General features: G+C 41.9%; 1 protein-coding gene across 40 annotated transcripts in view; it reads right to left on the bottom strand.

The window, feature by feature from the left end:
• Positions 1–14362, bottom strand: part of CALD1 (caldesmon 1) — a 232443-nt gene that overhangs the window by 192075 nt on the left and 26006 nt on the right. The gene's annotated exons all lie outside the window — the stretch shown is intronic.

The raw sequence follows: 14362 nt of genomic DNA, 5'->3' as shown, positions 1-14362 counted from the left end.
CTATAGTGGGAGGAGAAAAGGAGGATGGAGGGAAGAAGGGAGTAAACTTTAACAAAACCCTTATTTCCTTCCCCAAAGTATCTTCTTTCAGTTTCCCTTATTTACTCATTTTTTGAGTACTTTAAAGAGGAGGGAAAATTATGATCCAAATTATAAAATAAGTAAATAACTAAAGGACAAAAGCAGCTTTTTCTGGCTGACACGATGCTGCACGCATGCATGCTCATTCACTTCAGTCGTGTCTGACTCTTTGCCACCCCGTGGACTGCAGCCTGCCAGAATCCTCTGTCCATGGGATTCTCCAGGCAAGAAAACGAGTGGGTTGCCATCCCCTTCTCCAGGGGATCTTCCTGACCCAGGAATTGAAACCCCATGTCCTGTCTCCTTCATTGCAGGCAGAATCTTTACTGCTGAGCTACCAGGGAAACCCGACACAGTGCTATACTGTCAAATATTTCAGAATTGAGGGCTTGGTTTCCAGCAATTCACAAGAGGAAACTATTTTGCCTTTCTCATTTTAGAGTTGAGAATGTACATCCTTGTATGACCTTAAATGATAACTGATGTGATTTTTCAGAATGAACCGTAAGTTGCAGATGACATTTGAAAGAGAGCTAAGTCAATGTTTATTCTTAATCTTTTCACCTCAAAGTTTATTTCTAAATATGTTACACCTATAGCAGCCATTACTAGATTTTTAGTATATATTACTTTAGAGGCTAAAATAGTCCAGCTTACTGAAGTCACAACACAGTCAGCTTTGACTATTTTTTTCAGGCCATATATTTTCAGCTCTAAGTGTATACATGTACACATACTGAAAATATGTCCTGTAAGATCCCAGATGCATACACAGAATGCTTCTATGTGATAGTTCTAGGTTTGGCTGCTTATGTGGGATAGAGATTGTTCTAGTTTCTAAGCAGAGGTGCTGAATTGGTGACAGTCCTATAAAGGACTCGCTTGAGACCCATTTGATGGTGGTGGTGGTTGTGTGTGTGTGTGTTCAACAAACATGCATGTGTGTCCTACATGTATTATGGCAAACAGATGTAGCCTCTTTGAGATGCAGTCAAGATTGTAGCAAAACAAAGGGAAGAAGAGGAACTCAAGTGGTGATGTAGGATCTGGAACAGAGAAAAGGAAAGAAAAGTGAGGAGGGGATAAGGGAAAATAGAAACTCACAATGACAAAAATACAAAAAAGTTCCTGGGGTGGAAATAAAAGGAAGAATCAGAACATAAATGGCGTTGTATTTTTAAGATCCAGAAATAGAGGGAGCTGTTGCTAAGTGAAGTAGGCTCTATGGAAGGCAGAAAACAATCATGGGTAGGATAACGGGTCCATCCCCAATTACCCAGGACTGTCTCCCTTTAGAACTGTTCTTTTAGGAAAATTATTAATAGCTCTTCCTTTCCCTCCTGGTTAGGATAATAAATGATAGAGTTACCGTCTGTATAGACCACCTCTGGCCAAAGACAGAAAGTAGCCATAAGCAGGACTCAACCTGGGCAATGGAATCAAGAAGAGCTTTAAGGAAGGGGTAAAAGGAAACAATAGTTAAAGAAAGAGGAGAAAAAAGAGACCAGGTATAATGTGCAGACAATTTGTAACCAATTATGCCAAACACAGATAAAGTTAGAAAGGCCTTGTAGAGGGAAAAGTGTATGAAGACTTAAAGATGGATGGGGAAGAGATAGAAGAAACTAAAGACAAGAGATGTGATTCAGAGCACAGATATGTTTAGGCTCCTATATTTTCCCCTGTATTGGGGGATTCGTGGTTACTATCAGCATGTATAAAAATGACTTAAAACGGCCATCCTGGCTTTCCAACGTGTGTAGGCACACATAAAGTCCCATCTGCTGTTGTCTCCTAGCCTGCTACTCCAAAGCTGCTCACCTCCTCCTAACTCCCTGCCTCTCAGCCTTGCAGGCTGCCATAAGCAAGCCTTCCCACCAAGCCCCCGCCCCCACCTCTGATGGCCGCATACCAGACTGTCTGCCACTGTGGTTTCACAGGCTTCCACAGATAGGCCACAGTATGTGAAGCTGCCCTTCGCTGCGTCATTTCAGAGACCTCTTTTGACTTTTTCCTGGATCGGAATTTTGTGTTGCAAAAAGCAGAAAGTAAATGTCAAGGGCAAGTTCAAAAGGCCAAGTGATTTCTAGCTAAGCCTTGCTTACACCCAGAGGGAAGATGGAATACCACCAACAAGAGGGTCTTTGCTATTTAGAGTTTCAAAAACTATGTCTCATAGATTTCTACCATTATTTTGAATTGGGGCATATTATGGGTTGAAGTGTGTCTCCCTTAAAATTCTTATGTTGATGTCCTAACCCCCAGTACCTCAGAATGTGACCTCTTTTGAAAATAGGATCTTCACAGAGACAATCAACTTACAATGAGGTCATTAGGATGAGCCCTAATCCAATACTACTGGTAACTTTAGAAGAAGAAATTTGCATACAGAGAGGATGCTATGTTTGCACGAAGAAGGCCATCTACAAACCAAGGGGAGATGCCTGAAGCAGATCTTGCTCTCACAGGCCTCACGAGGAACCAGCTCCTCTGACACCTTGAGGTTGGACTTCCAGTCTCCAGAGCAATAGGCTTCTGTTATTTAAGCCATCTAGATTGTGCTACTTTATTATAGCAGTCCTAGGAGACTGATCCCCAGAGATGCAGTCTGGTGGAAGATGAGAGTTAGGAGAAGCTCACCAGACTAATTACAGCTTTTTTCATTTCCCTAAGAAGACTAAGGAATGCTTCTCTGAATTATCTGAAAGAGTCCCTGTGGCAAGTCAGATTGGATGATCCTGAGGAAATAATTTTGATAGTTCATGCCTCAGTTTCTCCCTCCATGGAGTTGATCATAGGGCCTGTGTTCTGAAATTCATACTATGACTGAGCGGCAAGGTGAAGGGTGATCACAGAAGTATTCTGAGTTTGGGGCAGGAAGACCAAACTTAAAATGTGGAGCCTTATTAATAAATACACTGAGAACAGCTGTCATGGAAAGTAGACCCTCAATTCTTTAGCTGATCACCAAAGTGGAGGACTTCCCACCTGATCCTCACAGAATCAGCTGTCTCCACCTTTTGAGTACCTAAATTTGACATAATTAAAACCCCAAACAGCTTGATGTATTTGGACAAAGAGTTTTCCTTCAGTACAGACTATCTCCTCTTGTGTTAGAGAAAAGGCTTGTTAACCTGCTTGTTAAACTATCTCCGCTACCAGAAAAAGAAAACACAAAAATATTTCTGCACATTACTTTTTTTTTTTTTAAAGCTGTTATAGGCCTAGATCTCATCCTATCGAACACTCGCTTGAATAACCTCTTGAGTCACTAGTGAAAGCAGTGGCGTTTAGCCCTGCTTCCTTATATGGCAGGGAAAGACAATGTGCTTGTCTATTTGAACTGCAGTGTGGTTCTCTGACAAATTATAATGACTGGTTATGGAAACCTCCTGCTCTGGTTTCCATCGCTCTTCCCGGGAAAGACACAGAACAGACAGCTGTAGGGAAATGGAAAAGGTTGGAGTCACGGAATATCACTGAATCCAGCTCAGCTATTTGCCAGTTGTGTGACTTTGGGCAACTAATTTACTCTTGAGAGTCTTGAGAGACCCTTGGACTGCAAGGAGATCAAACCACTCCATTCTAAAGGAAATCAGTCCTGAATATTCATTGGAAGGACTGATGCTGAAGCTGAAACTCCAATATTTTGGCCACCTGATGCAAAGAACTTACTCACTGGAAAAGACCCTGATGCTGGGAAAGACTGAAGGCAGGAAGAGAAGGGGACGACAGAGGGTAAGATGGTTGGATGGCATCACCAACTTGATGGACATAAGTGTGAGCAAGCTCCGGGAGTTGATGCAGTCCACGGGGGTCGCAAAGAGTCAGACACAACTGAGCAACTGAACTGAATTTACTGACCTGAGATAGTTATCTTCTACTAGAACAGTGCCCAGTAGAAGGCACTGCCTTCTAGTGCCTACTAGAACATGTAACAAGTATGCCAACAAGGTAGTTTACTGAGTTAGCTTACCTTCACAACCATCTCTAACTTAAAGGCTCAGGTGAGCCATCAATCACTTCATTTGTTTGCTCTATCTTCCAAGATCAGTGCTTTGTTCCTTAGATAAGTCTCAGTCTTCTTCCTTCTCCCATTCTTTCCTCTTTCCTCTCTCTCTCTCTCACTCTAGGTCTAAAACACAAAAATCCTACAACACAACCCAGTCTCAGGAATAATAAAACTCTTTAGCCATACTGGATAAAAGATGATTTAGAATGTTCAAGGCAGCACAGACCCAGTGATAAGTGTAGGAGAGAAAATCCTGTGGTTGAAAGGGATGGCGGGGGTTGCCTGCCTCTGCAGAGTAGGGCTGTCTGAGCTCCAGAGACAGACAGATCTAGTTAGAAAGTGCTTATGCTGATCGAAACAGCGTTTCCTGGAACTGTATCTATTGGTCCTAGTTTTACTTCCTGGAGAACTGGACGTGAGAGAATTTGGCTCCTCTTGCTCTGTCTACGGGATAGCAGTGGAGTAGGCAGCTTGGGAGGATGGGTAGCTAAGAGCACTGGCACTTTTAAAAGGAGTCCCGTGCCTACAGATAGCCTCCGCAGGAAGCCACGGCTAGTAGCCGACGACTTTTAACTTAGTGCTTGTCATGCGCAAAGCAGTTCAGCTCTTATTTCTAGTCCTTATAACAACGACAAAAAGGAAAAAATGATCCCCTTGTTGAGGTAAAGAAATGGGCCAGATAATGGTAAGTTTAAGATTCCAGCTCAAGCCTTCCTGATTTTAAAGTGTGTTCTCGGATAGGTCACATCCCCAGAAACATACACAAGTGCAGATGGAGTAATTAGGCAGCACCGCGTGGTGGCTGAGGATGTGAGGATAAACTGTGGAGCCAGTTTATCCAGGTTTGAATCCTGGTTCTGCCACTTACTATCTGTGTGACATTAGATGTGTTACTTAACCTAACTGTGTGACTCAGTTTCCTCATCTGTCAATCTGATTGTTATGAAGATTATTTATGTAATTAGCTACTTGGCCTGTGTCAGGGGCTGTTGTAAGCACTCAGGACTGATACAATTAGAGAGCAATCAATGAATTCAAACTATTGGCTTCCATTTTCTTATCAAGAAGAAATTATGGACATTTATTCCTTTAATTATTTAACTCACATATTAAGCACCTACTTTATGTGGGGCAAGGCACTTTTATAGGCTCAAGTCACAGCACTTGAAAAATCCAGACAAGGTCTCTGAGTTCATAGTGCTTTGTTTTAGGAGCATGGGAAACAACAAACAAGTAAACAAATAAATATGCAGGCATAAGCGTACATTATGAATATGCATGTACCTAAGTATCAGGGGTATCCTGATTGCCTCTTCAATTAATTTTACTGACTTGATATTTTAGAGTCAGTGGTATGCTAATAAATGTTCGATAACAATCCCAGGGGGTTGGCAGGGGCGGGGAGTCTGATTTGTGTTATTTCCTAATTTCCAGGGTGTAAATACTTCCATCATGGTTGACCTCAAGCTCCCAACATGTCATCAGTGAAAGAAGAATTGGGAGAAGAAGTTCTCTTGCACAGTATTTGGTGGTATTTCCATTATATGGATAAAGTAGATGTAACCAACTTCAACAGCATAGTTAATAGTAAAATGTAAAATAATTAGGAAGAGATCAGTTTTGAGTATTATTTTAACCTTGTTTTTTGCTATGATTTAACTGAAAGTCTATGTAATTTAATTTTTGGTAATGACTGTATAATGACTAGTTCTCAAAATCTTGAAAATTTAGCAATTGGCTTTTGGGAGCTAGTATGAGCTGGCTGCACACACTACTGGGTAAGGAGACATTTCAGAGGAAAAGGAGACTGAGTCACAGTTGTGTCACCATGCAGACATAGGTCCTAATCTGATTCCTTTTTAGTTGCTTTTTTCTAGCAAGCTCTGCTTTCATGTACACTGTGGAAGCACTGCTCTGTAAACTAAATACCATCAGCACAAATATAGCAACCATTCTGGCATTCTTATTGGACCAGGTTGTTCATACAGATATGGTTTTAACTCTACAAGCCTTAGTGAATATAATTTATGTCCTTGGTGCTCTGAATATAGCAGATTCTTCTGCGCAGTACGGAGGTACCTCTGACTGTTGTGTAAAGGAAAACCCTAGGGATAGATTTTCTGTCCTACAAAAGCAAATTACTCCCCCTGTCCATGAACCTGAGGCCTCTTGTCTCTTAGGGCTAACAGACTTCTGAAGGGGCCACCCAGGGAAGCATCCAAGGCCTCAGACTAAGGGGAGATAGACGGTGAGAGTGGAGGATTTGTACATTCCTTACCACAAAGTGGAAAACAGAGAAAAACATTTTCTGTTTTTCTTGGTAAGCTAAATATCTAAAGTAACCAATCTTCAAAACATCCTAAGGACAGAAATACTTAAAGAGACAATTTTTCTTCAATTCACCCCTCCCCTGAAGCCTAAATTTCACTTAGTAATGGTGGCTGGAACAGGAAGTGGAAATACCATGAGAAATTTTATTCTTGCCACATTTTCAGTGCTTTACAAAAGCAAACACTGGAAATCTCATCAGAGAGCTTGACCTTACAGGGTTGATAACTTTGCGGCCAAACCAAAAGAGTATTGGAAGCTGGAGGAATTTTCAGATAAATATTCTAGTGCTTCTGGAGAGACTCTTTAGCAATACTGATTATTTGGAATAGACAGCTGTAACTTTTGGAAAGAAATTATCTGAAACTAAACAACAAGGCTTCTGAGGAATAAGTGATTCCACGGATCTACTATAAGTTATTTTAAGCACAGATGTACAGAACTGTTTCTGAGTCAGGGTGTTTTAGCAGAATCACAGGGAGTTTTCATAAACTGGACCCCATTCTAACCCTACTGTATCAGAATCTCTGTAGAGGGTCTCAGGGATGTTTTCAGAAAACCCTACAGTTGACTCCGATTAAGATCTCCTGGATTATAGGCAAATTGGGCTACAGTGTACAATCCAAATCCATAAACTGTTAAAATGGGAGGAACATTTTCCTATGCTACCAGGAGAAGCAGTCTGCTGTACTGAAAGATTAACAGCGTGGGACTTAGGACATATGTGTTCTGGAACCACCTTTGCCACTAATTAACTGGGTGACCTTGGTCGAGTCACTTGGTTTGTTCTTTCATTCAGCAGATATTTACTGGGCTTCTGTGATGTGCCAGGCATTAGGAATATAATGGGGAAAAAAAAAAAGATGTTTCCTGCCATTATGAATCTTACTGACAAGAATCAAAGAATCTACAAATATGTGTGTAATTTTACTTGGTGTGGCTAAGCTTTAATTTCTCATCTAGACAATGAAGAGTAGATTATTGGTTCTTTTTTTTTTTTTAAAGAATTTCTTCTTAAGACCCCACATTTCTTGCCCCACCCTTCCCGCACACAATATAATTACATGTTTTAGGTCCACTGATTGAGAAAACACAATACCAAAAGCTACTATGAACTCAATAACTGTTTACAATAAATTAACACTTTTGTCTTCATAATGCACTTATATAATTAGAAAAATAGTAGCACATATTGTTTACTCAGCTTGTCAAAATAATTTACTGCATGTATGGACTTATTTACCTCTTGCAGTAACTTAGTGGCCTCCCAGGGGTCCAAGGAACAGAGGTTAGGAAACTACAGACTATGTTAATCTTATGAAATACGTGGTACTTGAGCAGCAGTGGCTCTTTTCTTATACAACAGACATCACTATCAATGACAGCATTTAATTGCCCAAAGGAAGTTTAGCGTCAGCCTCAGAATCCTTCTTCACAGAGTATTTCAGATGGTCACTACCAACTGTTTAAAGTTGGCCAACAGATGAAAAATTATTCTCACCCCCTGGGCTAAATGACTCCTAAGGCCTTGCCCAGCTTTTAAAAATCCACGAATCTTTTTTTTTTTTTTTTTTTTAGTTTTTTATTTTTTAAATTTTAAAATCTTTAATTCTTACATGCGTTCCCAAACATGAACCCCCCTCCCACCTCCCTCCCCATAAAAAATAAATAAATAAATAAATAAAAATCCACGAATCGTTTATATTTAGTTCTGCCATCTTGCAGGGCTTCCCATGTAGTGCTAGTGGTAAAGAACCCACCTGCCAACGCAGGAGACATAAGAGACCTGGATTCAGTCCCTGGGTTGAGAAGATCCCCTTGAGGAGGGCATAGCAACTCACTCCAGTATTCTTGCCTGGAGAATCCCATGGACAGAGGCACCTGGCGAGCTCTGGTCCATGGGGTTGCAAAGAGGTGGGCATGACTGAACTGACTTAGCATGCACTGTTGTCTTGCAAACATTACCAAAAACTGAAACTAATTTACTAAGAGTATATTAGCTTTTATGCATTTAACTTACTAAGTACTGTGATTTACACTGAGATGTATTGATATGTGTGTGTGAAAGTCGCTCAGTCTTGCCTGACTCTTTGCGACCCCATGGACTATATAGTCCATGCAATTCTCCAGGCCAGAATACTGGAGTGGATAACCTTTCCCTTTTCCAGGGGATCTTCCCAACCCAGGGACTGAACCCAGGTTTCCCACATTGCAGGCGGATTCTTTACCAGCTGAGCCACAAGGGAAGCCCAAGAATAATGGAATGCGTAGCCTATCCCTTCTCCAGCAGATCTTCCCAACCCAGGAATCGAACCAGGATCTCCTGCATTGCTGGTGGATTCTTTACCAGCTGACACAGGGGAGGCCTAAGAGATGTACTGATAGTTATTTTTATTTATTAACATTACTAAGTCATTGCATATTTAATTTTAAAGATTGCCTTATTTTGTGGGGAGCCATATCACACAAATGACTCATATGAAAATACTCATGTTTTCTTCAGAATCTTTCTAAAATGGATAATTCTTATCTTTTCACTTATCAATGGTACAAGCTTCCAGGCCAATTGCTTTAAGATTGGTTCATCAGACCATGCTGAAGTGATCATTAGGAAATGTATGACTCTGACAGTGGGTGTTTGATTCTCTCTAAATTCTGTCACATAAAAATTCAAATAATATTCATTGACAGCTGTTGGACATTTCAGCTAATTTGCTTTCCATGCCTAACTTTCTCTTCTAACTAAAAAATTGCCCACTGGGCTGTATTTTTCCCCAGGGGTGACGACTGCAGCCAGACACACTGGTAATTCATCCATAGGCATGCAAGTAACCCTTGATTTTCCTAAGGGATTTGCCAAAAACAATAGTTATTAGCTGAACCAATCACATTTTCTCCCTCAGAATTTAACCAGGAAGTGCAGAAAAAATTTCCCAGTCCGCAGGTCAACAAAAAGCAGCACTCATATGTGCTGCAGCTGAGTTATGTTAATGGGAGCACATGGACCTCTGCTGGGTTGCTTTGACCCACCTTGATTGCAGGTCCATTCTCCTTGGACTCTGGTCCCATCTTGGCTTCTATCCTTGGGTTTCCTTGAAATTCCATCCATTTATTATTCCACATGTATCTTATCATTCTGTCCCTTTACTCAAGCTACTGAAGCTTATTAACATAAGGGTCTACTTGTTCCAAGCAGTGTGCCAAGAGTTCTCACATATGTTATTGTACCTGTCTGTACACTGCCTTGCTAAGCAAGCTCTTGGTTTTTAACCTCTGTCTGACTTCTGATTTTTGCTGTTTTTCTTTTACTTATCTGGCTGTAATTCACATGTTAGCCCATTGGTATATTTTACGTCTATGTGGCTTAGACCCTCCTGACTCCAGCGGAATGAAGGTCCTTGGTACTTCTGGCCCTAGGGTCTCTGGTGGGGGTGGGGGACTCACCCTGGTCCTGCCCCTCTTTGGCACACAGGTGAAATCTGCCCAGTTCTCCAGCTTGAGCCAAGAGGGAATGTTGCATGTGAGGATAAAAGAAACTACCTACCTATTCCTATTTAATATATCACCCTCCTAGTGAGATGACTTCCTTACAGTTCAGTGCTTTCATCTACATATTTTCAAAACCATGTTAGAAACCTCAGGAAATTATTAAAAAGTAATTTGTCTTCAAGTTAGCCATCAGTGGTACACATACATTTTTTTAAAGAAAGGTCATGTTCTAAAATGACCGCTTAGTAAGAACACCCAATTCTCCTAAAATATTCCCCCAAATATTCATTTTCTTTCAACCATTCTTATCAATCCTTTTACTAAGCTCTCAGCATACACTTAAGAGCTTAACAGCAGCCTTTCCTGAATTCTTCAGCCCCCCAGTTCTCCACAGAAAACTGCTTCTCTAGAGATGATGTTTTCTTTGAAATGGAGGCCATATGAGGTAATCTCCTTCTATATATGCGTATATTTACACCATCCTGTCTTCCTTCCAGAGAATCTGGGAAACTAGGCAGGACACCTCCTCACGTGTTCTGCTGCCATTCACTCTTGTCTCCAGGGAGAATCAACACTTTATCCCACTCCCCACCCCAACCTCCACCGGCTCAAGGGTTTCTCACAAGTCAGTCAGAAAAGTGGGTTCTCAGTGGACCTTGAGGGGTTAGAGTTTTTATCAGTTTCTCAAAGGCTTTCACGAGAAAACAACAACAGCAGCGCAAGGAAGGACGGCTGACCGGGCAGCCCCGTCACCCCTTCCTCACCGCTACCCCGTGACCCCTGCCTTTTCCCCTCTGCTCGTGACACTCTTCCACCAGCAGCCAGCCTGTGAGCCTCAGAGTGGCTCTTTACACAGAAACTGCTCTGCGTCTGCTCTCACCCTTCTCCCTTGAGCTAAAAATGTGAGGAGGCTTTCCCTATCTTGAGCATATCTAGGCTTGATCGTCTGCTATTGTCTGGGCCTCACCCTGCAGCCCAGCCACTGTAAACTGTCTGTGTTGGATCAGGAAAGCCCCCTTGTTTGGCCTGGGGATGGAAGAACTAGAGAAATTTGTAGAGGCAGAGGCCTGGGGTAGGAAGTGAGGGATGCCACGCAGGGTCCGTCACAGGGGACCCAGCTGGGGGTGCTGAAGACTGAAGTGAGCCGAGATGAGAGGCCAGGTGCACGGCTCGCTCTGGTCTCAGTACCAACAGGAACCACAGCCAGGCGCTCTCAATTACCTCAGCCTCCTCACAAGACCCAGGCCTGACATGCTGGGATTCGTTCCGCGCTTTTGGCTGGGGGCAGAGAAACTGCCTCACTTACCAAGGCCTTTCTGTTGTCAGCACCTTGTCACTGGCCTTCTATTCAACAGGATCTTCAGATTTCCTGGTTCCTGGATATGGCCTCACACCACTGATGACCCATCTTATTCGATTCCTGAAACTTTTGTTGTCCTGGTCTCTGATTATGCAAGCCAAAGTTTAGTCAACACTGGGGTGGACCAGTATTCCCTAAACTCTGGGTTCTGGGTTTTAGAAAGAACCAGGATCTAGCAGATATCACTCTCAGGTCTTCAAATATGAGGAAGAATTGAGCAGATAATTAGGGAAAATAGATAAGAAGGGGAGATACCAGCCAAAATGAGCATAATGTCCAAAGGACTCAAATTGAAGGCAGTGGAGCGTACAGCCTATAGAGAAGAAGGGGAAACAGCTTCATCTCATTCACACATCTTAACTACTGTGGGAGGTCGGAGAAGCATTAGAAGGCCCATTCCACACATGAGGTCAAAGACTGATGACTGTCCTCAAAGTTCTGGGCTTTTTAAATAGGAGAACCAGTACTCAGACTGACTCTCAGGAGTGAAGCCAGAGCTACAAGTATCTCTTTAAATTAACCAACTACTCCAATCCTATGGGCATTTCTCCAATATCAAACTTGAATTAACTTGATGGATGAAGGCCTTTCAGTAAGGAGAAAATGTTTCTATTTTGGGGCCCTGGGAGAATTTACCCAGAAAATTCTTTTTTAAAGTCTAAAAATTCTTTGGCAGCATCTTTCTAACCTCCTCCTTAGTCCTACCATGCTATTTGCATACCACCCCGTCAGCATTTTCCCTGGTCCCACCCGCCACCCCCCCCCCCTCCCCATGGCCTCACCCTACCACATTTCCAAGACACGTGACAGGCTACAGGCAGATGGGGAATCTGCCAGTCCCTCCTCATACCCATGCACAGGTCATTTTTTGGTCTTACTAAAGAATGACTAACGAGGAACCATCCTACCATGAAATGACAAAGGGAGATAACTACGTGTGTTCCTAAGAAAACGTCTACTAGGTACATTTTGAGAGCTTCTCCAGGGGGCTCAGTGGTAAAGAATCCCTCCTGCCGATGCAGGAGCCTCAGGGGACCTGGGTTTGATCCCTGGGTTGGGAAGATCCACTGGAGAAGGAAATGGCACCCCACTCCAGTACTCTTGCCTGGGAAATCCCATGGACAGAGGAGCCTGGTGGCCTACAGTCCATGGGGTCGCAGAGTAGGACACGACTGAGTGAGCATGCACAAGGGTACATTGTACTCATCAGAACAGAAAATGTGGCCAGGTACAGAACCACTCTATACCATCTGCCCCAGAGCAGATCCTCAGGCCAGTCACAAGAGCCAATTAGAATTGCTAATGGCCTCACTGTCAGGGAATACTTATATGTGTCTCATTTAAATCCTTTAAACTTCAGTTTGAACCTTTTCTTCAATGTAAGAAGTGTGTGTTTATTTAAAGCAGTCTTTTGATCTGAATTATTTAAATTGTACATTCTGCTGGTTTTGAACAATGAAAACAACCCAGCATGTTACCTATGGATCAATTTATTGTATGTTCCTCCTGTGTGCTGAGATCACTTTTCACTAGTGACTTTTAGTCCACATTTTTGCCATTGTATTTCTTTTTATTAAATGATTTTAATCAAACAAAATTTTTTGCACTGTGGTTTCATTGTGCTCCTTTGCTTTACTATTTGGGGAGATGAGTGCTAGCTAATATTCAACAAAAGTAGCAGAAAGAGTGGCCTGAAGTCCTACCTAAAGTATAGTGCCCAAATCCCCTTGCTCCATCACTACGTAGAGTAGAACACTTGAAGCATTATTTTGAGAAAGTATTTTTGCGGTTGTTTGGGGGGTGGGGAGCACAAGAGGAAGGCAGGAGAGAGTGGTGGTAGCAAAGTTTGAACTGTCAGGGATTCAGAGATGTTGGTTTCTAAATGGAATTTATCCTCAAATCCCAAGATTATAGATTTCCTCCCAAACTTACATTCCCTACATGGTTTAGAGAGCAATTGAGAAAGAAACTGCTCTCCATATTTTGATTGACATTAAAAACACTGTGAAAATAGTTTGGAACTTGATCTCTTCGAGGGAATGACAATAATCAAACTATAGCTTTGCCTGCAGCATTTCTTTCACACTTACTCAGAACTGTTCCAGGAAGAGAAACTCACAGGGAATTCTGTTCTCATATATCACTTCTAGAAGGTGAGGGAAGCATTCTCAGGCAAATTATCCTCAAACTTTTAAATACGAAGATAGAAGATTATTTAATGAATCTCAACACAAAACCACCTCTATTCATGGAATAAAATCAAATCGAGTCAGTCATTTGGAACTGGAAACCTTTAATATCCAGGTTTATTTTTGAAAACAATGCTCAGATTTGCCTTTCTTGCCCCACAGCACCTAGTCTTCGCTTAAGTTCTTGACATCCACATCTGGCTTTGCCAAACACATTAGAAGGATTTCACTATTCCAGCTCACAAGTCCATTTGCATGGTCTGATTAACAGATGGGATCCATGAATACCAAGTACTTTGTTCTCACTCATTTTTTTTTTTTTGACCATGTATTGCCACTAAAATTTCCCTACCCTTTACAATCATCTCTTTCTAAAAGGAGTTCCAGGCTACTACCAACTAGCTGCCTTGTACTGCTGTTTAAGATGCCCCAATATGTCTGACTATCTTGAAATGAAAGCCTGCTCCCTCCCTTCCCAGAACAAACTTGCAACCTACACCTTTTTCAAATTCTCCAGTGACACACAGGCATGCTTTCAAACAGAAAATAGGATTTCTTGAGAAATAGTTTGGTCAGATGTGAAATGTGATTTCTAAAAACACACCCACTAGCACATGCATTCTCTCATTATTAGGTTTTATAGGAAACAGATCACGGGAGGCATCTTCTGTCTGGGCAAATAGCAGATCAGCTACATTAACCCAGCCCATGCTAAATGACAGTGCTCTTCTTCCCCCCACCCCTGACCTTATCTCCCTGCAGCTCTAGAAGTCAAGTCTTAAACACTGATAGCGGAATAAAATGTAAATACTTTTGATTAAAAATGATCACTTTTGGCTTCTTATCCACCTAGAAAGTTATTGTTGCTTTTAAAGCAAAACCTCTTTAAATCTCTGATAATAA

This window comes from Ovis aries, chromosome 4 (assembly GCF_016772045.2).
Source record: "Ovis aries strain OAR_USU_Benz2616 breed Rambouillet chromosome 4, ARS-UI_Ramb_v3.0, whole genome shotgun sequence".
Lineage (NCBI taxonomy): Eukaryota > Metazoa > Chordata > Mammalia > Artiodactyla > Bovidae > Ovis > Ovis aries.
Note: the sequence above shows the minus strand (reverse complement) of the source record. Positions and strands in the feature narration are given on the sequence as shown.